The sequence below is a fragment of the Schistocerca serialis genome, chromosome 5 (assembly GCF_023864345.2).
Source record: "Schistocerca serialis cubense isolate TAMUIC-IGC-003099 chromosome 5, iqSchSeri2.2, whole genome shotgun sequence".
NCBI classification, from domain to species: Eukaryota; Metazoa; Arthropoda; class Insecta; order Orthoptera; family Acrididae; genus Schistocerca; species Schistocerca serialis.
The window spans coordinates 429613983-429640656 of NC_064642.1; the positions used below are offsets into that span (position 1 = coordinate 429613983).

Below are 26674 nucleotides of genomic sequence, written 5' to 3' on the forward strand. Positions count from 1 at the left end.
TGAAGAGCCTGAGTATTATCTAATTTACAAATTGATGACTTAACCAAAATTTTTATACAGTCACTGCATTCTGGACCACTTTCACAATTCAGTTCAAACTATTGTTGCCGCTTCCAGTAACATAGGACTAACAGAAATGATAGGATGACCGCTGTTTCGACCCGCAATGTATTCCAGTCATTTTCAGAAAGAGAGTTGAAAACAATGTTTTCCTGGGCAATTTCTTTTCAAAGCTATCATATCTGGTATTATTCTACTTTTAGACTTGTTTTTTCGGCTCAAGAACTTTGGATAAAAAAATAAAAAAATCTTGAAGGTCAAAGTTACCCACGACACACCATATCACACACATTAGTGAAAAAAATGTGACTTGTAGTTGGATAATTGAAGAGGAAGCTTGTTAGACCTCCTGGCGTAGTGTATTCTTGGAAAATGGAATAGTATACATACATATACAAGAGCTTCCTTGTCAAGAATCACAGCAGTCATTGGATACCATACAATTTATCTCAGAATAAAACACCCTGACTGCATTTGGTATTTTCTTAACACATGCGTGATTAAGAATACCTTTTTTTATAAAACTTCTGAGCGCGGGCCTAACTTGTTCAATACGGTAGTCAAAATTCTTTGACATCGTAATACAGGCCTATAGTCAGTTTTCTCATTATGTACCATAGGATCTCTTCAATTTTTCAGGCAAACTGTATTTAGCTTCTTTCTGCTGCAGGTGGCAGACACTAAATATCAGTTGGTTATGTATAGTGTATGAAAAAACAATTATTATGATAATGATAATAATAATAATAATAATAGGAATACCTGTAGATTGTCTAGCATTTGTAGAATGACAAAGCAAAGGGAGCTCCTAGATGGATGACAACAGGAGGAGGGAAAATACGCAGGTGGAGAGATTTAATACCTGGGAGAATGGATGGAAACTGAAAAGGAAGCAATGGGAGCATGAATAAACAAAATAAATTTAGCATACAAAAAAACCAACAACATTAAAATAAGAATAATACTTCTATCGATGCAAAATTGAGACATTACCAAACAGTGATCTGCCCTGAAGCCTTATACACAACAGAAACTCTTAATCTAGTAAGAATAGGGGTACTTAAAGAGTCTAGAACTGGTGGAATGAAAGATTCTCAGAAGAATATTGGGTCCTCAAAGAACAGAAGACGGTCAGTTTAGAAGATGAGTGAACCAAGAACTGTATACCAAGATAGAGAGAGTCTCAGACATTATCCGGAAAAGAAAGAGCATGTTCTACAGACACATCCTTAGAATGGACCAAGAGACACTGACACAGCAAATAATACAGTTTCCGGTGAACAACAGAACCGAAGTATAATGGATCCAAGAGCTACAAAGGGATCTAGAAGAAATGGGAATACAGGAACCAGAGATGCACAACAGGGTGATTTTTAAATAAAAAATTCACTCTTTCACAGTTTTGAGGACAGAACTAGTCCCACATCAAACTCATCATGGACAGAACTGCAGAGAAGGTTGCAAAGTATGAGAGTGAAAGAATACTGCACGAGGAAGAAAGACCAGAAGAAATTAAGCTGATATCAATTAACAAGGTCATGATGGTCAAATCGAAAAGAAGAAAAATGATGATAATTTTGTGTGGCTCACTGGGTCTGGTGCAAGTCTCTCAACTGGATGCCCTCCGGGTGACTTGAGCGTCCCTAACCTGCCCAGTTATCCAACTGGGGAAAGGGGACATACAATTTAATGTGGAATTCATACTACTTGTTTCCGGGAACTCCTCAAAATGCTGAGAGACAAAGAATGAAAAGACCGAAGCACGACCGGGATTTGATCCCACAACTTATGTGCTTTGCATGCACACACTTTATCTTTAGGCCAGTAACAAATAATAAGGAATGTATACACCAATAGGACCATTTATCAATTGCTGCTAACATGTAAGGGAATGAAGACACCTCAACAAGATACAGGAAAGAGAAGGGAGACAGTATACATGAGGAAACTGATAGCAATGACAAAATGAGAAGAGGAATAATAATAGAAGAAACAGAGGACAAGCTAAAACAGTAATAACTGAAAGACCAGATCAGCACAGCTTGAGCCACAGTAGATGAGAAGAGGACAGGATGCATCAGCAATGATCCAAAATGGCGATACATGGAGGAAGGGACTAAATAATAAAATACATACAGTCATAATTGTTTTGTTATTTTCCAGAAGTACACCAAAATGTACCAAAATTAACTCATATTCATGTTACAAAGCATGCCAGAATATTCTAATGCATGATGTTACAATCTCCACAGAAACTAGCATAAGTTACTTCCTGTGTACCTCTCTTTTCATTCGATTTGACAATTTTCAGAGTGATGGGGAAAACTCATATTAAAGATTATATAGGAGCACCTTTCAAAATGTCAGCGTTTCCAGATGATGTAACAGTTTCAAGTTAAGCCACAACTAGATGGTTACATGTGAAGCAGTGCGAAGCTATGGATCTTGCGATGATGGGATGGTACCTACACTAAAAATTCAACTTAAAAAACAAAGTATACACAAGGGAAGCCTAATGCATAAGCAAAAAGATCGTCTCCTGTTAGGGTGCTTGAACCTAGCCCATAGGGTCTTGCTGACTATGGTACTAAACAATTTGCTTCGGGTACAATCCCTTTAGTGAGTTGTGCCTTATCAGTGATATAACTGGAATAGGCAGTCACAGGCAAATGTGCAGGACACATTTTTCTTGGACATGAGCCCCAGAAAGGGGAATGTATGCAGGAATACCAAAGAGTTCTGAAGGGGCATTGGGAAGTTTAGTCAAAACGTATATGGGAATTGGATATACGTCCTGATCTCATTCCCTCCCTCTCTACGTCTAACTTCTCCTCACCCCTCTCTTGATTTATATCCCCCCCCCCCCAACTCTCTGTAGATCACCTCCTCACCCTACATGTTTCCAGCTGACATTCAGTGTTGTTTATTGTTACAGTCAATGAAACCTTGATTGGAATTTGAAGTCACTAAATAAATGGGTAAATCGGTTGCCAGCGTCAGTATAAGGAGTACAAGAGACCTCTCCAGCTGCTGGATCTGTGAGGATTGTAGCTTCAATGACAGCATTTAGCATAGTTTTAATCTACAAACGGGCAGGATTACAAAGTCTGGGATGATTCAGATTCCACAGTAGTATCCTAATCATAAGCCCACTGCCATAAATAAAACTTTCCTGTTAAAAATGATTGCAAGGAAGAAAATGAAACAGCACATAATTGTGTATACAATTTATGTTTAAAATTATATGCAAGCAGCATTCAATACGTAATGCAATGAATCCCCCCCATCAGACAATTTCAGTAGAAAAAATAGAGAATTTGTTGTGGGACACCTTGGAATATTCCCGCTTCAGTCCCTGCAGTTTTATGAAGTTCCTATAAATGGCAGTGCTATCTGCACTCTTCAAAATGGCATCTGTAATCGAGGTGCGTTCCATGCAGTGTGTTGTAATTTAAGTTTCATTCGGCACAAACCAGAACACTGTAGATACTGATATGAACTACGGAGACCTGGCAGAGAATAAAAGCTAGTGAGTCTTTGGGCAAGGCGTCTGTCATCATTGCAGCAAGGTCACGTAAGGCCGTATGATGTCCCATGTGCCGACTGGCCGCACATAGATGTGATTCCTGCAATGTTGCACCATGTGGACACACTCATTCGAGGAGATCGACTGATCACAATCAGACACCTCTGCTCAACTGTATGTGCTGGCACACCCATCCACCAGTTGGGGTAGTCAAGGACATGTGCCTGCTGTATTCCTCGCCACCAAACAGAAGACCATGAAGAGAATAAAGGACCATCTGCTGGAATTGCTTGCATGTTACGAGGTTGATAGTGACCATTTTTTGACAAACATCGTCATATATGCTGAAACATGGGTTCATCACTTCGAATTGGAAACAAAATAGCAATCCACAGGGTGGCAACACACCACCTCTGCTCCAAAGAAAAAGTTCAAAACCACATCCCTGGTGAAGCAACGGTGACAGTCTTCTGGGACTCTGAAGGAGTTATTCTGTTTGTTGTCCTCCTTCATGATCAAGTCTCAAGTGAATCATGTTACCTTCAGGAAACTGAAGAAAGGACTTCAGCATGTTCGATGCCACAAAAACGCAAACTAACTTCTCCTTGTCCATCACAATGCAAGGCCTCATGGAAGTATGTGCACCTGGGAGGAGCTCATAAACTTCGTAGGACTGTTCTTCTTGTCCACCCTACAGATATAACTATAGCAATTTTATTCATATATGATCTTGTACATCTTACTGCATTAACATCTCTTGCAAGATGCTATGGCACGTGTGTCTCATACGTATAATTTCAGAGGCAGAGACACCTTTGAAAACAATCATATCATACATAAGCTCTGCTGTAACTTCGTAACTTTTGCACATACTTTTATAAGGATATGACCACCAACTGCTGCAGAACACACTGCTGAAGACACTACATTAAAATCCAATGTTTGCCTGACAAACTGTAACATCTGGTTATCGGATTATCTGAATTATGTAGATGGATATTGTCCTTACAAAACATCCTTCAATCCCAAAATCCTTCCGGCCTCAATCCACTCGATCCATGACCTGGCCTCAATCCACTCGATCCATGACCTCACTTCACTCTTTCTACACTCACTCTCTCCTCTCTGTAGTCTTCCTCATCCTTTGTTTTAGCTCCCTCTCTCAGCGCACTACTACACATCATTATGCACTAAACACAACTCCCAAGAATATGCAGACCACACCCCCTCCCCCCCCCCCCCAGTCCACATAAGTGTGCTCTCTCTCTCACACACACACACACACACAAACACACACAGGGAGAGAGAGAGAGAGAGAGAGAGGGGGGGGGGGGGGGGGGGATTTACACATAAATTCTGGAACCACTCGACCTTCTGCCATCTCGAGCATGCAATATTTTAAAGATAAGTGTGAGAGAGAGCCTATTTACTGTGCAACACATGCCTGTGTGTGCGGGATGGATGTTGGTCCTGGGAGGACAGGAGCTGCATCAGACGAGCGACACTGACAAGTGTTTGCCGCTTGCGCCATAGAAGCTGTATGTGACGTACAAGGAGCAAGCACTTGTTATTCTTTGACGGTGTAATGATTGTAATTGTTATGAACAATTGAAACATGTTTTCTCTAGAGACTTTTTCTTAGTGTTGGTGTTAGACTTGCGAGAAGCAAGACCTGTTTTTTAATTTCAGGTGGTTATGAATAGACCACGGATTTTTAGGTCGTAAAAAAGTGTGTTTTAGGCACCTAAAATAGACTCCTTCAGCAGTTCATTTAGGCTATATAAAACCTAAAATAGGCTCTAATAAAAATGATGCAGAGAAAATAAAAATAAATTAAAATACACAGTGCTGACAGTACAATCATCTTATTAGTCATTAAAACAAGGAGAAGGAATACAGAATACAGTTACAGTTACAGACACAGCAATCTACAACATTAATGTTGAACATAACTCAAAATATTTTTGAGTTCCTGCAAGATAAAGATCTCCATAAAAAAGATGTGGCAATGGTTTAATTAATACATTTGTAGTTTCACATATTCTGACCATAGTTGGCTTCACAATAAATAACCAGAATCTTTCCTAGGTTTTCTAGTGAAAAACTGTGGCGCTTGTCAGTCACAATCAATTTATACGCTGAAAAAGAACGTTCTACATCAACAGATGTGACGGGGGCGTACTTCATTTTCGGCACATGATGGACAGGAATGCTGCAGTCAGGAGTGCTGGATTTTCCACTAAGTATGTCGGCAGCTGCACACAACTCCTTCAGGCCAGTGTTCTTCTGCAAAACCGTTTGCATTTTTGCCCGTACTTTTCCCCCTACTTCACCTGGCGCTTCATTAATTTTCATTTTGACTTCTTCAATCAAAGAAATATTGTCTTAGATAGGTCTCCCTGAGCCTTCTAATTGTGAAATTATTCTTGCCATAAATGTGCAGTGGGCCCTAATGTAAGATAAGTCCCGTTTTAAACAAGAATCTATGAGTAACTCCATTGCTGCAGTTACGGATGCAGCATCCTCCGGAATATTTTCAACCACCTTCTGGACAGCTGAGAGATGCGTACTATAGTATTCTGCTGCTATCAGCGGGTGACAACAGGCTCTGGCGGCAATGGGACATCTGGAAGCTGTTCTTTGAATGCCTGTATTCTTGATGGTGCCTTAACAAAAATTTTCTTCACCATAGATATTACTTTATTTACTTTAGGAAATTATAGCCTTACTTGCTCTGCTGTGCGGTTGATCCCATGCACTACACAAGTTACGTGCAGCATCAATGGGTAGAATACTTTTAATAACTGAAACGCTGCTATCATATATGTAGCAGCATCAGTGGCGGCCAGAAGCACCTTATTCTCATCCACTCCATTTGGGTGTAGCATCTTAAGCCCATTTTTCACAAACTGTGCTATTGTTTGTTGGTTAGTTTTTGCAAGCTGTTTTGAGAAACTCAAATGAGCCCTGGATGGAGCATCTGGATCTAGCTTGCCAATAATCAGGTTTGCAATGTAATGGCCAAGACTGTCAGTAGTTTCATCCACAGAAATCCATATACAAGATTCTCTAACATCTTCTCGGAGTCTGTGCAATGCAGCATTGTAAGCCGAATCCACATAATTCTTACTTAAAGTTGACTCTGCAGGAATAGACTGATGGCAGTACTTCTCAACCTCTGAAAATAGGGTTTTCTAGTTTCCGAAAGGGGATGTTTGCTGCCACAAGTGCATGACACAAATCACGGCAGAACTTGTTTTTTTCGGAGGATTCACCAGATTTATTGGTTAAAAGAGTTTGCTTCAATTTTGACTTTCGTTCAACATTTAGCTTTGTGTGCGATTCCATCTGCATGCTGAGTTAAGTGAGATTTCTTAACACTCGAAACCCAATACGAGAGAAAAAGGAAATGCAGTTTAGAATTGCATATAAAGAGTATTTCGTATTACTAAAGGATAGCGATAAAAAAAGTGACAGGAAAATAAAAAGTCTAAGAAAAACATCAACTAACCTCCTTGTTGCATGCTTGGCAGAAAATAATTTTCCCATCTGTTGTATAATGTGGAAAATCTTGCAGCCACTGCCTTATATGAGTAGACTTTGAACTAGCTGTTTTCGGCATGGCGTAGTATTCTCACACAGAAACTAGAATTTATTTTGCACTTAGAATGTCAGTAACACTTAACACGTCGGTCGCAACACAATGTACTGATTTGTTTTTGCTGGGAAAAAGTGAATGACGACCTGCTTTTTTTTTCCATTTTACTGCGGTGCATGGGAGCAGTAGGGGAAGTACCGTACTTGTTGCTGGACATACGGCACCAGACAGATGGCCGCCCCTTCTGAACAAGCGAATGGAATCTACCAGTGCTTCAGATGAAAACATCTCACTAGTGGCAAATTATTTTTCGAACCGGAAAATTCACGTATAATACCTTTCACGAAACAGAGGAGTTTGATAGAACTGCCTGTAGACAGAGCAGCGAGAAATTGCGCAAAGGGCAGTAATTTAGCTATAGAGGGCGTCTACGATTAACATTGTGATTTTTTAATCCGTGCTCAGCTTAAGGCCTATGAAACCGTTTCTTTGCGAAAATACACAGCTGGCCAGAATCCTACGAACGAAATATTTTCAAATATAACATTTAGTACTCCCACATTCGATTCTAATGCGTAACTCAAATCTTTGACCGCTTCCCATTCGCTCACCGAAGTTAAGCACTGTTGCGCTCGGCGCGTACTTGGATGGAGTGCCGAGTGCTGTTGGTAGTGAGGCAAGCAAAGGAATTGTAAACAGTCTCTAACGACCTTCGCCTTCGACGAGACGTAAAGCCCTAAGTTTACTTCCTTTTTCTAATCTTTGAAAACACAAGAACTCTAAGTCAGATTAACGAAATAGGTACTTTTTAGGATTTTGATGCCGAAATAGGCAAAATTAGGCATCAACGTCCTATAGAACTAATGGTATTCAGTTCAGTTAGTCATGAAACGCATAAGTACCAACTTATAGACAAATTGGAGCTTAGTAAAAAAAAATAGGTTTTAACCTAAAGATCCGTGATCTATTTTTTACATATGAATAGTAAAACACCTATAAAGTGTATTTGGTATTAACAGGGATAGCGGTACAAAAAATAAAAAAAGACCGAAGTGTTAGGCAAATACGAAGCATGAGCGCATATCAACTAGCCACCTTGCTGCACGCTGGGCAGAAAATATTTTTTTCCATCTGTCGTATAGTGTGGAAAAACTTGGAGCCACTGTCTTATATGATGAAATAGGAACTTTTTAAGATATTAAAGCTGAAATAGGCAAAAATAGGCAATAACGTTGAAATAGGCTTTTTTAGGTCCTATAGAATTAACGCTATTAAGTGTAAATAGTCATTAAACGCATAAGTACAAATTTTTATTCAAATAGGAACTCAGGAACAAAATAGGTTTTTACCTAAAATCTGCAGTCTAGTTATGAAACCCAGCACAGTGTAATTATATTTAATAGTATCTAACGGGTATCGTCTAGTTGACATGCAAGAACTTGTATGTTTATGTGAAACTTGTGGAGATGAAAATATACATGAACTTAACTGAATGTATGAGGTTACCAAGTTATTTCTATTGAGAGAGAGAGAGAGAGAGAGAGAGAGAGAGAGAGAGAGAGAGTATTTGTTAGTTCCTCTAATCAGCATTAGTTCTTCGGAGAAGAAGTTGTGGAGATTGACGCAGCCGCAGATTCAGAGAAGAAGATAGGCTAAATGTTTCAAGTAAGTCAACTGTAGTAAGAGTAGTGTGAAGTTCACAATACAGTTTTGTACCACTTCTCTTTTCACCGAAACTGTTAGAATATTTTCTGAGTGAATAATGTGGTACAAACTTTCATGGATGCTTTAATGCAAAGATTGTGATTTAAATATGTGCATATGAGGCAAAAGACTGTGTACATTTGTTTGAAAGAGTGACAAGCCACCAAATGTAAATTTATTTAGTATTTTTGCTGTGTATATGTCATATTTATATTGCATATTCTGTAAATTGGTCTGTCTAGCAGAGGAATAGTCAACATGTCTGACTAGCTATGTAGAGGACTCGAGTTCCATTCAAAGTACGGCTAGTCTGTCTGTCAGACAGAAAGATGGGATTATTTATTTGTGGAGTTTCTGATGTAAATTTCTTTAAGGAGTCTGACAGAAAAAGTCATCTAGGGTTGTTGTTGGCCACTTATAATTTAGTATCAGTCATAACTATTCCTATTAGAGTTGCTCAGGATAGTAGTATGTTGCAGATAATGTATTCGTACAACAAGCAAAAGTTAAGGGAGTTGCACACTTTTACTGTGATAAATAGATTGTTGGATCATGATGCACTGCTTGTCACATTATGTAACTTAGTTCCATATACAGTTTACAAACAATATAACAGAACAATGAGGCTGGTAATCACAAAACTGCTTAAGAGGCTTAAAATGCTGATTAGGGTGGAATTTACAATGAGCCTAATGTCAGCTCTAAATCCAATATAATTTTTAATGAATGTATGAAAATATTTTCCCCAAAATGATAACTGAATGTAATAAAAGGAAGTCAATAAAGAAACCATGGACTAATACAGATATCAGGATGTCTTCTCAATTAAAGAAGGACATGCACAAAACAGCCAGAACAGGTAATGATCCAGAGTACTTTCATATTAGTAACACTGTACTGGAGCATGTACCATAAGTGTACTGTAGCATATTAAGGGAAATGTCTGAAATTGACAGATCAGACAATAAAATTAAATTGATATGGAGTATTGTTAAAAGAGAGACAAGGAAAGAAGCCTTAAGATAACATTATTCCTGTTACAGAGAATGGAAGCATAGTAAAAGACCGTTCATGTGTAGCACATACTTTTTAAAAAATTACTTTTTAAAAATAGGTAAGAAAATTGGTGCAAATAATTCAGAAGAGAAAGCCTAACAGCACATGAACATGCAATACTGAAGTCAAATAAAAATTAATCACACATCCACAGCTGACATAAGGAAGATCCTTCTGACTACGTAGCAACCTCACCTAGCACATCTATATAATGGCATCCGTCCATCCTTGAGGGATGATGGTGTCACATGCTTGGTTCAGAGTCTGCAGCGTCTGTTGTGGCTAAAAAGTCCCACTCGAGAGTGGCAGTCCCTACTGCAGTTTGGACATGTGAAATTTGAGGGACTTCGAACACAAGCCGCTCTGTCTCTTCGCTTTGTCCTCTTCCTGATTAGTTCCTGTGTGCGTTCGTCCTCTGAGAGCTTGACGCCATTGCGCACACTCACTCACCACTTGACACAGTCATCTGCAATGCTTTCCCAGCGACTTGGACTGATTCTGGTCCTGGTCAGGTCTCTCTTGCAGACATCCTTGAAACGAAGATGTGGTCGTCCCACTGGCCCCACACCCTCCTGAAGTTTTCCGTACAGCAGTTGTTTCGGTATCCATTCAGGATCCATGCGCCTGACATGTCCCAACCAACAAATGTCAATCATGTGGCATTTTATAGTTGCAAACGTGGCCCATGCTGCAACTGGGCTGGATTTCCTGTCCTCCCATGACCTCATCATGGGTAGGAACATTTCCATTTTGGACCATGTAAAGTCACTGAACATTGCACCCAGACCACACAGTGCAGTGACTTGCCAGTACACTTACTCACTGTGCCGCCGCAGGTGGCACGTCTGCTAAATAAATTCCCTCAGTTAAGTGACCTGCTGGAGTGCTGTCAGTGCCTCACCATGCAACAGCTCATCAACCAGGACCACACCTGGCCCTCCTGTTTTTTCAAGGTGCACATGGCTGGCTCCCTATAAACTGCAACATCACAAAAGCAGAATTTGATGCAATGATCCACGCAGGCACAGCATGATTATCAGAAAGCAACTGGGAGCTTCCCATCCATCTGGTACCGAAGAAACCTGATGGCAGGCACTGCTGTAGCGACTACAGAGGACTCAATGCCCAGAAAATTGCTGACCAATACCCTGTGCGTCACATCGGATATTTTGCTGGAGTGGTGCACTGTTTTCTCGACGACGGACCTAGTGAAAGCCTACAACCAAACACCTGTTGCAGCAAAAGACATCCATAAAAAAGCAATAATTAAGCCCTTTAGATTGTTTGAATTCCCTTACATGTTTACACAGCTTGCAGAATGCAACAAAGACTTTTCAGTAATTTATCAATGCAGTTTTGCGGGGATTGGATATCATCCTCAGAAGAACTTGAAAGACACCTACGTGTAGTTTTCTAAAGGTTTGATGATTACAGAATCCTCATAAATACAGCTATATGTGTCAAAATAAAGCTATATGTGTCACTGGTAATAATGAAGTGACATTCTTTGGATTTCATGTTTCTGCTTCTCTACGTACCCGTCAGCCAAGCATATCACTGCAATTACAACTTATCCAGCTGCAAAAATGCTGCATGAAGTGTGTCACTACCTGGGGATGATAAACTTTTTAACACCGTTTTTTCCCCGAACTACTGAAGCCCAGATGTCGCTAAGTGTCATCCTCACTGGCCCCAAATTGTGTTGTTCTACATCAGTCTCTCGGACTGATGGAATGCTGGCAGCATTTGATGCATGCCCCACTAGCAGTTTTCTCAGATGCCTCTCCTGTGCTCTCAGTGTCACGGTACAACCGAACGTAAATGGACACTGGCAGTCTTTGGGATTCTTCTCCACGAAGATCATAAAGAAGCAGCACTTTTTGCCACCATTTTACACAGAACTGTTCACAGCCTATGAAGCAGTTCAATGCTTTGGATTCATGGTGGAAGGGCATGCCTTCACTGTATACCCAGACCATCAGCCACTGACTTTCACTGTTTTGCAGCAACGAATTAACTACCCCCCACCCTCAGTGCAAATCAACCATCTAAATTTTATTTCGCAGTTCACAGTAGACATGCAACATATAAATGCATCAAAAAACATCAGCACTAATGCCTTAAACTTAAATGTCTTAATTGAAGGCAATGATTCCACAAAGGTTCGTGACTTAATTCAGAAATTTTGTTTCAAGCTAAACTTTTCTGAAGGCACTAGGGAAAACAGCAGATCAGCCAAGTACATCAGACTATGGTCGGACGGGGGTGGGGGGCATAAAATACACGTAAAATATTTCAATCAGCTACATATAGGTTAACAAACGCTAGGATACCAGACACACCCCCACAAAACAACTTAATCAAAAAATAACTCTCAATAATTTCTCCAGAAAAAACTGGAAAGGGCAGGGGGGGGGGGGGGGGGGGGGGTTTATAGGAATATTTCCCCAAATGAAAATAACAGGTCAAAATCCGAAAACAAATAAATAACCAATAAATACCAAAGATTTCATTCCATTCAACTGAACCATTACTACAAACCAGATCACAAAAATAAACATCCACCACAAACAAGAGTGAGATATTCAGTGTCCCCACGATGTCACTTTTGGGGGAGCATGAAACAGCCAAATATTTGTAAAAATCAAAATTATAAATAACATCACTATTAGTTTCACTTACAAACATTTGAGCTGCACCCTTAGGTTCCTGCCTAACCTCACGCGCAGAAAACTTGCCTTATCGCAAAACAGCCAAATAATTGCAAGAAACAAAATCATATCACTTGCAACAACGCACACTTAAGTTTATGCCTAATCTTATACTTGTAGAACAGTGGAATATTTGTGAGAAGAAAAAACTAAAAATTGCTACTACTTTTTTCTATAAATAATTTAAGCTGTGTTCTCAATTCCACCCCAAGCACACCTCTGTACATCACGAAATATTTGGTATAAACAGCACAGTTCACGAACTTCACAGAGTACTACTTACTAAGACCACCACATAAAACATTCAAAAACAAGCCACTTACATCCTTCACAATATGAACTCATGACGTCACACAGGACATCATGGGTAAAAGCAGACATTTGGAATTTGACTGTCTGTTTAACCTGTTTTGTAAACTCACTGCGTTTAATTGGAGTTTAATTTGAGTGAACCGTGATGCTCGAGATTTGATGTTAAAATTGTGGAACCATTGTACGTCACTTCTCTTTTGTGGAAAACCTTCACTATTGTCCTGGACTAATACTATATGTCAGATTCACATTCAAACTTACACGAAGATGGACAAACATAAAAGTTGCAGCACTCAGAAATTTGACAGTAAGAATTTTCAGCTGCAAATAATTTTTTTGCCCTAGTAAATTTCTTGATAGGGTGGAGATGAAACCAAGGCTGAATGCAACAGGTGAGAGTCAAATAGCTTAGGATGACTTAAATGCAAAATCTTTCTATATAGTGGAGCAGAATCTGATCAGTTACAATGAAATATGATGTGTGCAAATGCAATTGAAATGTCGGCCAGACTACAGACAATTCACGAATAGCAATCTGCAGTTAATAAAATGATTTTGAAACAAAAATCTTCTGATTTCAGAACATCGCCAACACACACAATTGAACAACACATCAGTCAAATCATTGGTACCAGTATTAGCTGATGGTGAGCCTTTTACAGAAGTTGGCAAAATGGCTAAAATTTTGGGAAGTCTGCAGGTAAAATTTGGAACGTGTTCGACTATATGGGTCTCTTATGCTGCAGATCAACGAACATTCAATAATTTGAATGTAATATTACTAAAAGAGGGACAAAACTTCCAGAATACCTGAAATGTCAAAAGTCTTTGCAACAATTAATGTGGATGCAACAAGTGTGTTCAATTCAAACAATAACAAATCATCTGTCAATTGAAAATGAGATGAATGTTATTACTGCCACAAAAGGTGACATTTTAAATTTGAGTATAGAAAATTTTTAGCAGAATGCAAAATGAAAACTGATAATTCTGAGCACCATGCTTTGAGTGCAGAACAAGCATTGTTTCTGCTCCAGGTTGCACAAATATTTAGTTAGCTGAAAGTGCTGCATTGACACATTTAATGTCACACAAAGATCAGTTTAATATATTTCAGGCAACTGAATCTGATGACTCTAATGTTCAAATTGGAGATAACTCAACTGATAAAGCAAACGGCATTAGGTCCGTCAAAGTATTGTCATTAGTTGAGGGAAAATGCCAACCTTGCACTTTGGCAAACACATTATACACTCCAAAGCAAAAGAAAATTTATTTTCAATGGGAGCAGTAAAAAAAGAGGAATGAAAGTCATTTTTGACAACAAGAGAACAGATGTTTGCAAGTCAGGCCCAGATGCAGCAGGAATTAAGATACACAATATGAGTTTTCAAATGTTGTTTATACGTCCAGATGTACTACAGGCAACTCCAGTTTCCTTGATTCGACAATCCTCCGGCATGATAAGTTGGGACAATCTATTTCAAAGGTCTCAAGATCATGGATGATATGAATTTAGTTTCTGGTTTGAAAATGAAGAAAGATTGTGAACCAAGTCAGTATGCCAAGATGAAGAGAAAACCATTGCATTCAAATTTGGAATCAAGATAAAATGTTCTTATGAATGTATTCAGCCAGATTTGAATGGATAAATGAGAAAACAGTCTCTTGCGGTGGCATATTTAAGGATGACTGCACTTCAGATTTGTGTATTTTCTTTAAAGTAAACATGATACTTTTCATGGGTTTTTGGAAATTCAGAGGTTGATTAAAAGGCAAACTGGACACAAAATCAGAGTTCCAAAAAGTGACAATGGGACTGAATTAACAAATAAGCAATTTGAAGATTAATTCAAGCAAAGTATAATAACACAAGGAAAAACAAGTCCCCACACAATGCAGCAAAATGGCCGAATTAACCGAGAAAAACAGGCCTATTGTTGAGTGTGCACGCACTATGTTACTGAGTACAGACTTGTCTCATAAACTTTGGGTGAAGACAGTAAATTGTGACATATATATCTTAAACTGATGACCATGTAAAGCGAACAATAATTTTACACTGGAAAATCCAGGATGCAATGTAACAATATGGAAAGGACAGTTGCTACTCATCATATAGCAGAGATGCTGAGTCACAGATAGGCACAACAAAAGGATTGTCGGAAAGTGAGATTTCAGCCAACAAGGACTTCATCAAAACTAGATACCATACACACACAAACATGCACATGTACACACTCATGCAAACGTAATTCACCACACATGACCACAGTCTCTGGCAGCTGAAACCAGACTGCAAGCAGCACACATGATGGGAGAGGCAACTGGGTGGTGGGCAGAGAGGGAGAGGGTTAGCAGGGTAGAGTTGGGGGATGGTAAAGTGCAGCTTTTGGGAGTGTACAGGGATGAGGTGGAGAGAGGGTGGGGCAGTAAGGTGCAGTTAGGAGGTTGAATGGACCAGGGGTACAGTAGTGGAGAAGGAGAGGAGTAGGAAGATTGGGAGTGCGTTGGTGGAGCAGAGGGCTGTGTAGTGCTAGAATGGGAACAGGGAAGGGGCTACATGGGTAAGAACAATGACTAATGGAGGTTGGAGCCATGAGGGTTATAAGAACATATGACATATTGTAGGGTGAGTTCCCATCTGCACAACTCAGAAAGGCTGGTGTTGGTGGAATGATTCAGATGGCACATGCTGTGAAGCAGTCACTGAAATGAAGAATGTTGTATTGGGTGCCATGTTCAGCAATGGATTGGTCAAGCTGTTTCTTGTCCACAGATTGTCAGTGGCCATTCATGTGGACAGGCAGCTTGTTGGTTGTCATGCCCAAGTAGAATGCAGCACAGTGGTTGCAGGTTAGTTCATAGATCACATGACTTGCCTCAAAGGTAGCCCTGATATGATAGATGATGCTTGTGACCGGACTGGAGTGGGTAGCGGTGGGAGGATGTACAGGACAGGTCTTGCATCTACGACTATTACAGGTATATGAGCCGTGAGGCAAGGGGTTGGGAGCAGGTGTTGTGTAGGGATGGACAAGGATATTGTGTAGGTTCGGTGGGTGGCAGAATTCCACTGTGGGAGAGGTGGGAAGGATAGTGGGTACGACATTTTTCATTTCAGGGCACAATGAAAAACCCTGGTGGAGAATGTGATCCAGTTACTAAAGTCCTGGATGGTACTGAGTCACGAGGGAAATGCTCCTCTGTGACTGGACGGTGGGATTTTAAGAGGTGGTGGATGGCTATAAAGATAAGGCATGGAAGATCTGTTTTTGTACAAGGTTCGTAGGGTAACCACGGTCTGTGAAGGAGGTTGGTAGGGTAACCACGGTCTGTGAAGGCCTCAGTGAGACCATCAGTATATTTTGAGAGAGACTGCTCAACTCTTCAGATGCGACAGACACAGCTAGCTAGGCTGTATGGAAGGGACTTCTTGGTAAGGAATGGGTGGCAGCTGTCTAAGTGGTGGTATTGCTGGCGGTTGGTAGGTTAGCTATGGACAGAGGTACTGGTGTAGCCGTCTTTTGAGGTGGAGGTCAACATCGGAGAAGGCGTCTTGTCGGGTTGAATAGGACCAGGTGCAGTGAATGGGGGAGAAGCTGTTGATGTTCTGGAGGAATGTGGATATGGAGTCCTCACGAAGATGCCATCAATGAAACTGAACCCAGTAAGGTGTTTGGGATTCAGGGTGTTTAGATAAGCCCATGAATAGATTGGCATAGGACGGTGCCACGTGAGCGCCCGTAGCCATACCCTGGATTTGTTTATCATCACAGACAATTACTTCTCCTTTGAAGCCATTACCTAATGGCTTCAAAGGAGAAGTAATTGTGTGTGATGATATACAGTATGACCCCACTCTTATGTTCCCAGAATTGACATTTTCCCACCATTTATGACATTTTTTATCAGTCCTGTCAAATTTCCTATGCCCACAATCTTAATTTGCACCTGATTTTGCGTCAACATGTTCATAATTTTCCCGCACTTTACACATTATGAAAAAATGTTTGTGGAGAAAAAATGACGTTGCCATGATATTGGCCATCCAGTAGTGTTAACAAATATTACGTGGTTAAGTTCCTTGACACCAGGACACTCTACTCAGCAGATTTGAAATGGTGAACATTTGAAAGTTGGAACAATTCTTGCAGTGTCTCCCGCCACTGCCAAGCTCTTTGTGGCATTGTGGCTGATGGGAGTAATTACGTTCATTCAAATGACGATATCATGACCAATAACAACCATTTCCAAACTGTCTCTACTGCGTAAACACAGTTTCGTGATTGCTGTGATCATCGTGACACCTATGTGGAACCCTATTTAGCATGTTTCGGCGTATGGCCACTTGGAGCACTGATCGACACCATCATTCACTTTGTGTTGCTCAAATGTTTTTAGTTTAGACACAGCACCGGTTACGTATTTTATTCATGCTGAGCAAATTTTATTTTTTTATTCTCTTTGCCAAGTGCAGGATTTACATATGTATTTTTTGTGATGTTACACAAACAAACAAACAATGTGAGTGATAGATTGTGTGTGTGTCTGTGTGTGTGGTTTTCTACGTAACTGATGAGGCACAGTACCTGATTACCTCAAAATGATGACTGTAGTGCAAGAGACACAGAATAACACATATTCAAACACCATACAAAATACTTATTTTTAAAACATGTCATGCTAAGCATGAAGAAACATGTAACTAGTGCAATATTTTATTATTCAAACAATGAATGAGAGCTGCAGGCTTTCAAAAACATCAATTGTGACATAAGAAATTGAGTCAAACATTCCTACTTCCTACACATTTATCAGTTATAGTTACATCAGCAGTTTTTGTTAGATAATAAAACTTTGTTGGGTAATAAACAAGTCCCTGACAGGTCTTTTCATGCCTGTTATGTACGTATATCATGCATAAAGTTATTTCCCAAATTTTACATTTTCCCACATTTTACACCAATTTTTGAAAGTCCCTTGAAAAGTGTAAAAGTGGGGTTTCACTGAAGTTGATCATGGCGACTAAGAAGGAGTTTGTTGATCTGGAATCTGTCAGGCGTTGAGAGAGGTAGAGTATTCAATTGCGGTAGGGTCATGGGCATCAGGGATGTCAGTGTAAAGTGGGGTGGCACCAACAGTGATGAGAAGGGCATCATGTGGCAAAGGAACAGGAACTGTGGAGAGACGGTGGTGAAAATGGTTGTATCTTTTATATAGGAGGATAGGTTGCAGGTAATAGGCTGAAGGTGTTGGTTTATGAGAGCAGAGATTCTCTCAGTGGGAACACAGTAACTGGCTACAACGGAGCGTCCTCGGTGATTGGGTTTACTGACGTAGGAAGCATGTAGAAGGTAGAAGTGTGGGGAGTGGTAGAGATGAGGAGAGAAAAGGATTCCGGGGAGAGGTTCTGGGATGGACCTAAGGATTGGAGGAGGGACTGGAGATCCTACTGGATTTCTGGAATTGGGTCATTGTGTCAGGGATTGTAGGTGAATGAACCTGACAGTCGGCTGTATGAAAAATGGTTTGGAAAACCTCTATCTTTAAAGCACATGAAGAAGTTAGGATCAAAAGCACATGTACATATTCCTGATAAATTTCGTCTTTCCCTCTCCTTCCCTCTTTCCTGATGAAGCAACCGTTGGTTGCGAAAACTTGAATTTTGTGTGTATGTTTGTGTTTGTTTGTGTGTCTATCAACATGCCAGCACTTTCGTTTGGCAAGTTCCATCATCTTTGTTTTTAGATATACAATTATATTATAAAGTAGCTATACACTATACAAAGTGTGCTTTATGCAACAAATAGTGTGGAAGTATGGATTAAACACACTGAAGATTGTAGAAGAATTGTATTCATTACTATGAATTGTATCACATAGTGCACATCGACTAATAAAAACATTTTCACACGTGTAATAATGATCAAAAGCCAAAGAGTTAACAGGTTTATCAAAGAGTACATATTTTTCCTAATTTGTTGCTATTCTTCAAATCAATAAGTACTTGGTACTACACACTCTCTAAAGCAGTCTATGTTCTTCAAAGCTATCTCCACACAAAATCTCATTGAAATCAGTTAATGGGTTACCTGTGAAAATGTAGTTGATGAAATAAAGCCTATACAGTGCCCCAAGCTATGCTCAATTTGCCTCTGAACACTCCACGAAAGGGATTACCAAGTTCAAACAGACAGACAGATACAACAGTTTTATCTAAAACTTTAAAGCACTGTATATTTTTTCCCCCGTGATCCAATTTTGATGAAATAAAGCCTATATGCTGCTCCAGGCTATGTTCTAATTACCTGTGAAAATCCCATGAAAATTTGTCTAGTAGTTTCGGAGATCAGTATGTTGGGTTCAAGCAGACAGGCACAATGGTTTTAATAAAACTTTAAATCATGATACATTTTCTGCAATCCGATTTTGATGAACTAAAACCTACATGATGCACCAAGCTATACTCAAGTCACCTGCAAAAACCCCTTGGGAAAAAAAGAGGATGATCTGACTAGGTAATACTTATAAATGATAATTTTCTGTGCAGTATCCCACAATCCGTGGGCTACGAAACCATGGAAAAGATACATTACTTAAACAAGATGACCTTTCCAAGAGAAATGTGACTATTTTAATGAAGACTGATGATTAAGAACAGAAGATTTTGGACCTATTACATCAGCTGATGTATCGAAAGGTAAGTGCAGATCAAATGCAGTGGATTACACGAAATAAAAATCAGTTAATCATGGCATATTCTCTCTCTCTCTCTCTCTCTCTCTCTCTCTCTCTCTCTCTCTCTCTCTCTCTCTTTTTTTTTTTTTTTTTTTCCTCTGGAACAAACCTGTTCCATTTTCCCACATGATATCACCAAGCTTTTTCACGCTTGTCCTACACTAGCTATTTCATGTGGAATGCAGTTGCTATGGGTAGTCCACTCCATTCAGTGGTGGCCAATTTCTTCCTGGGATATTTCGAAACACTGGTGCTAGACATGGTACATTGTAAACCTAAAGTGTGTGGTACAGCTATGTCAACCACACATTTATCATATGAAACCATGGTGAGGAACAATCCAGTGACTTCCTTAAACAACTGAACAGAGTCTCTCTCTCTCTCTCTCTCTCTCTCCCCCAATCAAACAGGCCTTGAAGACCAAACAGTACAGACTGACTGCCATGTCATCCTCAGCCCCTAGGCATCACTGGCTGCAGACATGGAGGGGCATGTGGTCAGCACACCACTCTCCAAGCGGTTGTCAGTTTTCCTGACTAGAGCCGCTGCTTCTCAGTCATGGCAGACCAGACGGTCACCCATCCATATGCAAGTCAAGCCCAACAGAACTTAACTTCAATGACCTGACACGAACCGGTGTTACCACTGTGCCAAGACTTGCCGAACAGTCTCTACATCAACATAAAATTTACTCTGGAAGTAAAAAAGGGCTAAGAGCTAGTCTCTCTAGTTGTACTGGGTATGTGTCATGACTAGAATCTGGGACACAGTGTGTTTTAACAACCAAGACACATGGACCAATTCCGGCACAAACTGTCAAACCATCACCAAAACCAGAAAAGCGGGATGATTAATATGCTTGTAACGCGCGCAAGACAAGTTTGTAAGCCTCAGTATCTCAGCCGCGAGATGCAGCATCTGGAAAGTGTTCTGAGGAGCAATGTGTACTCTGACAGTTGCCTAAGAAGTGTCCCCAAATTTAATGCTCGGCACAGTGCCACGTTGGAAGAAGAAATCTTGGGTAAAGCCTTCCTGCTACACATCCCCATGGAGACAGACAGAATCAACTGTATCTAATCTGCAAACACAGCATAAAGATTATTTACAAACTAACCAGAAGATCATAGATCTCAGTTCGGCAAAGGACAAAAGAAACACTGCATACCCTATACATGTGGAAAAGCATATGTTGAAATGACTGAACAATGTATCAACACAAGAATCACAAGAACTGGAGATTGGGAAATTTGGAGAAATTGGCTGTGGCGGAAAACAGACACACAAATTCTTGCTTTGGAGAAGAGCTTCCATGTCCACTTTTTCAGGGATGCCGCAAAGAGCCACAAATATGACACTAGCTCCAACAACAAACAGAAAAACCTTAAATATGAATAGATCCTGGATTCCCATGCTGCAGCGAATGACTGTTGCTGGTAGAAGGGGAGAACCACACTGGTAATGACCATGGAAAAGCCCTCAGATGTCAGTATGACTGATACGTACACTCAGCAGTTGCGAGCTCGGCTCCATTCTGCCACTAGCGATGAGGCTGATGCTTTGACAATGCCAGTCATTTGTCCTGGTGAAATGTCAGAAAAATTATCAAACAAACGTTGGCTGACAAACCCGCAACAGAAGCTAACAGGCAGATTACCATTTCTAGCATTTCTAGGCTCATCTATCCTTTCTTTCTTTTCCATCATAAGTACCAAGTCTATCCTCCATCTTTCCACATACAATACTTTCCACTGTGGAAACTCTTCTCTCTCTTGTAAACTTAAGCTGTTTCATTGGAGTGGAAAGGAACCTGACTGGCATACAATCTTGCCTCTGTTAAGTAATTTAAACTGTTTTGCTACACCAAGGATATCTACATCTATGTTTCTCATCTTGACAGTCGTTCTTGATTAGAATTTAGGAATATTTACTTCATCTTCTTTGGTGAAGGAGCTTCAGAAAACAATGTTTAATAACTCTGCTTCGGTGGCACTGTCACCAAGTGACTTCATCACTGGTATGACTTGCCACTGGTGTACTTTAGGTATGACCAGAATCCCCCCCCCCATGAACCACGGACCTTACCATTGGTGGGGAGGCTTGCGTGCCTCAGCGATACAGATAGCCATACCGCAGGGGAAACCACAACGGAGGGGTATCTGTTGAGAGGCCAGACTAACATGTGGTTCCTGAAGAGGGGCAGCAGCCTTTTCAGTAGTTGCAGGGGCAACAGTCTGGATGATTGACTGATCGGGCTTTGTAACACTAACCAAAAAGGCCTTGCTGTGCTGGTACTGCGAACTGCTGAAAGCAAGGGAAAACTACAGCCGTAATTTTTCCCGAGGGCAAGCAGCTTTATTGTATGGTTAAATGATGATGGCGTCCTCTTGGGTAAAATATTCCGGAGGTAAAATAGTCCCCCATTCGGATCTCCAAGCAGGGACTACTCAAGAGGACGTTGTTATCAGGAGAAAGAAAACTCGCATTCTACGGATCGGAGCGTGGAATGACAGATCTCTTAATCAGGCAGGTAGGTTAGAAAATTTAAAAAGGGAAATGGATAGGTTAAAGTTAGATATAGTGGGAATTAGTGAAGTTCGGTGGCAGGAGGAACAAGACTTCTGGTCAGGTGAATACAGGGTTATAAATACAAAATCTAATAGGGGTAGGAGTAGGTTTAATAATGAATAAAAAAATAGGAATGCGGGTAAGCTACTACAAACAGCATAGTGAATGCATTATTGTGGCCAAGACAGATACGAAGCCCATGCGTACCACAGTAGTACAAGTTTATATGCCAACTCGCTCCGCAGATGACGAAGAGGTTGATGAAATGTATGATGAGGTAAAAGAAATTATTCAGATAGTGAAGGGAGACGAAAATGTAATTGTCATAGGTGACTGGAATTCGATAGTAGGAAAAGGAAGAGAAGGAAACATAGTAGGTGAATATGGAATGGGATTTAGGAATGAAAGAAGAAGCCACCTGGTAGAATTTTGCACAGAGCATAACATAATCATAGCTAACACTTGGTTCAAGAATCATAAAAGAAGGTTGTATACATGGAAGAAGCCTGGAGATACTGGAAGGTGTCAGATAGATTATATAATGGTAAGACAGGGATTCAGGAACCAGGTTTTAAATTATAAGACATTTCCAGGGGCAGATGTGGGCTCTGACCACAATCTATTGGTTATGAACTGTAGATGAAAACTGAAGAAACTGCTAAAAGGTGGGAATTTGAGGAGATGGGACCTGGATAAACTGAAAGAACCAGAGGTTGTAGAGAGCATTAGGGAACGACTGACAAGAATAGGGGAAAGAAATACAGTACAAGAAGAATGGGTAGCTTTGAGAGATGAAATAGTGAAGGTAGCAGAGGATCAAGTAGGTAAAACGACGAGGGCTAATAGAAATATTTGGGTAACAGAAGAGATACTGAATTTAATTGATGAAAGGAAAAAATATAAAAATGCAGTGAATGAAACAGGCAAAAAGGAATACAAACGTCTCAAAAATGATATCGACAGGAAGTGCAAAATGGCTAAGCAGGGATGGCTAGAGGACAAATGTAACAATGTAGAGGCGCATATCATTACGGGTAAGATAGATACCGCCTACAGGAAAATCAAAGAGACCTTTGCAGAAAAGAGAATCACCTGTATGAATATCAAGAGCTCAGATGGAAACCCAGTTCTAAGCAAAGAAGGGAAAGCAGAATGGTGGAAGAAGTATATAGAGGGTCTATACAAGGGCAATGAAATTGAGGGAAATATTGTGGAAATAGAAGAGGATATACACTCCTGGAAATGGAAAAAAGAACACATTGACACCGGTGTGTCAGACCCACCATACTTGCTCCGGACACTGCGAGAGGGCTGTACAAGCAATGATCACACGCACGGCACAGCGGACACACCAGGAACCGCGGTGTTGGCCGTCGAATGGCGCTAGCTGCGCAGCATTTGTGCACCGCCGCCGTCAGTGTCAGCCAGTTTGCCGTGGCATACGGAGCTCCATCGCAGTCTTTAACACTGGTAGCATGCCGCGACAGCGTGGACGTGAACCGTATGTGCAGTTGACGGACTTTGAGCGAGGGCGTATAGTGGGCATGCGGGAGGCCGGGTGGACGTACCGCCGAATTGCTCAACACGTGGGGCGTGAGGTCTCCACAGTACATCGATGTTGTCGCCAGTGGTCGGCGGAAGGTGCACGTGCCCGTCGACCTGGGACCGGACCGCAGCGACGCACGGATGCACGCCAAGACCGTAGGATCCTACGCAGTGCCGTAGGGGACCGCACCGCCACTTCCCAGCAAATTAGGGACACTGTTGCTCTTGGGGTATCGGCGAGGACCATTCGCAACCGTCTCCATGAAGCTGGGCTACGGTCCCGTGCACCGTTAGGCCGTCTTCCGCTCACGCCCCAACATCGTGCAGCCCGCCTCCAGTGGCGTCGCGACAGGCGTGAATGGAGGGACGAATGGAGACGTGTCGTCTTCAGCGATGAGAGTCGCTTCTGCCTTGGTGCCAATGATGGTCGTATGCGTGTTTGGCGCCGTGCAGGTGAGCGCCACAATCAGGACTGCATACGACCGAGGCACACAGAGCCAACACCCGGCATCATGGTGTGGGGAGCGATCTCCTACACTGGCCGTACACCACTGGTGATCGTCGAGGGGACACTGAATAGTGCACGGTACATCCAAACCGTCATCGAACCCATCGTTCTACCATTCCTAGACCGGCAAGGGAACTTGCTGTTCCAACAGGACAATGCACGTCCGCATGTATCCCGTGCCACCCAACGTGCTCTAGAAGGTGTAAGTCAACTACCCTGGCCGGCAAGATCTCCGGATCTGTCCCCCATTGAGCATGTTTGGGACTGGATGAAGCGTCGTCTCACGCGGTCTGCACGTCCAGCACGAACGCTGGTCCAACTGAGGCGCCAGGTGGAAATGGCATGGCAAGCCGTTCCACAGGACTACATCCAGCATCTCTACGATCGTCTCCATGGGAGAATAGCAGCCTGCATTGCTGCGAAAGGTGGATATACACTGTACTAGTGCCGACATTGTGCATGCTCTGTTGCCTGTGTCTATGTGCCTGTGGTTCTGTCAGTGTGATCATGTGATGTATCTGACCCCAGGAATGTGTCAATAAAGTTTCCCCTTCCTGGGACAATGAATTCACGGTGTTCTTATTTCAGTTTCCAGGAGTGTAGATGAAGATGAAACAGGAGGTATGATACTGCGTGAAGAGTTTGACTGAGCACTGAACAACCTAAGTCGAAACAAGGCCCCGGGAGAAGACAACATTCCATGAGAACTACTGACAGCCTTGGGAGAGCCAGGCCTAACAAAACTGTACCATCTAGTGAGCAAGATGTATGAGACAGGCGAAATACCCTCAGACTTCAAGAAGAATATAATAATTCCAATCCCAAAGAAAGCAGGTGTTGACAGAAGTGAAAATTACTGAACTATCAGTTTAATAAGCCACGGCTGCAAAATACTAATACGAATTCTTTATAGACGAATGGAAAAACTGGTAGAAGATAAACCCGGGGAATATTAGTTTGGATTCTGTAGAAATGTTGGAACCCGTGAGGCAATACTGACCCTACAACTTATCTTAGAAAATAGATTAAGGAAAGGCAAACCTATGTTTCTAGCATTTGTAGACTTACAGAAAGCTTTTGACAATGTTGACTGGAATACTCTCTTTCAAATTCTGAAGGTGGCAGGGGTAAAATACAGGGAGTGAAAGGCTATTTACAATTTGTACAGAAACCAGTTGTCAGTCATGAATCAAAGGGTATGAAAGGGAAAGAGTGATAGGTAAGGGTGTGAGACAGGGTTGTAGCCTATCCCTGATGTTATTCATCTGTATATTGAGCAAGCAGTAAAGGAAACAAAAGAAAAATTCAGAGTAGGAATTAAAATCCATGGAGAAGAAATAAAAACTTTGAGGTTTGCTGATGACATTGTAATTCTGTCAGAGACAGCAAAGGACCTGGAAGAGCAGCTGAACAGAATGGACAGTGTCTTGAAAGGAGGATATAAGATGAACATCAACAAAAGCAAAACGAGGATAATGGAATGTAGTCGAATTAAATCGGATAATGCTGCGGGAATTGATTAGGAAATGAGACGCTTAAAATAGTAAATGAGCTTTGCTATTTGGGGAGCAAAGTAACTTAAGTAGCGAGGATATAAAATGTAGACTGGCAATGGCAAGGAAAGTGTTTCTCAAGAAGAGAAATTTGTTAACATCGAGTATAGATTTAAGTGTCAGGCAGTCGTTTCTGAAAGTATCTGTATGGAGTGTAGAAATGTATGGAAATGAAATGTGGACGATAAATAGTTTGGACAAAAAGAGAATAGAAGCTTTCGGAATGTGGTGTTACAGAAGAATGCTGAAGATTAGATGGGTAGATCACATAACTAATGAGGAGGTGTTGAATAGAATTTGAGAGAAGCATTGGAAGGCAGTGTGGAGGGTAAAAATCGTAGAGGGAGACCAAGAGATGAATACACTAAGAAGATTCAGAAGGATGTAGGTTGCAGTAGGTACTGGGAGATGAAGAAGCTTGCACAGGACAGAGTAGCATGGAGAGCTGCATCAAAGCTGTCTCTGGACTGAAGACCACAACAACAACAACTCTTTGGGTTTTCTGCCAGATTCCGAGACAGAGTTTTGTTGTGGAAATTATTAAAAGCATCTCGCATTGAAGTACATGCTATATTTCGAACTTCTGTAAAACTTTGACAATCTTGGGGATTTTGCATTTTTTTAAATGTGGAAACGCTTTTTTTGTTGCTTCTGTAACATGTTGCGGTTCCTCCTGGCTTGGAGCATAATCTGTGGTGCAGTATCAAATAGAAGGTGCGCCATGACAATGGTGCTGACATCACAGCATGGGGTGAAGTTACAATGTCAGTCCCAAAAGGTGTGATCATTGACCCA

The 26674-nt window shown here is 41.1% G+C and overlaps 1 protein-coding gene across 1 annotated transcript in view; it reads right to left on the reverse strand.

The window, feature by feature from the left end:
- Positions 1-26674, reverse strand: part of LOC126482312 (PHD finger protein rhinoceros) — a 246149-nt gene that overhangs the window by 210568 nt on the left and 8907 nt on the right. The window lies entirely within an intron of this gene.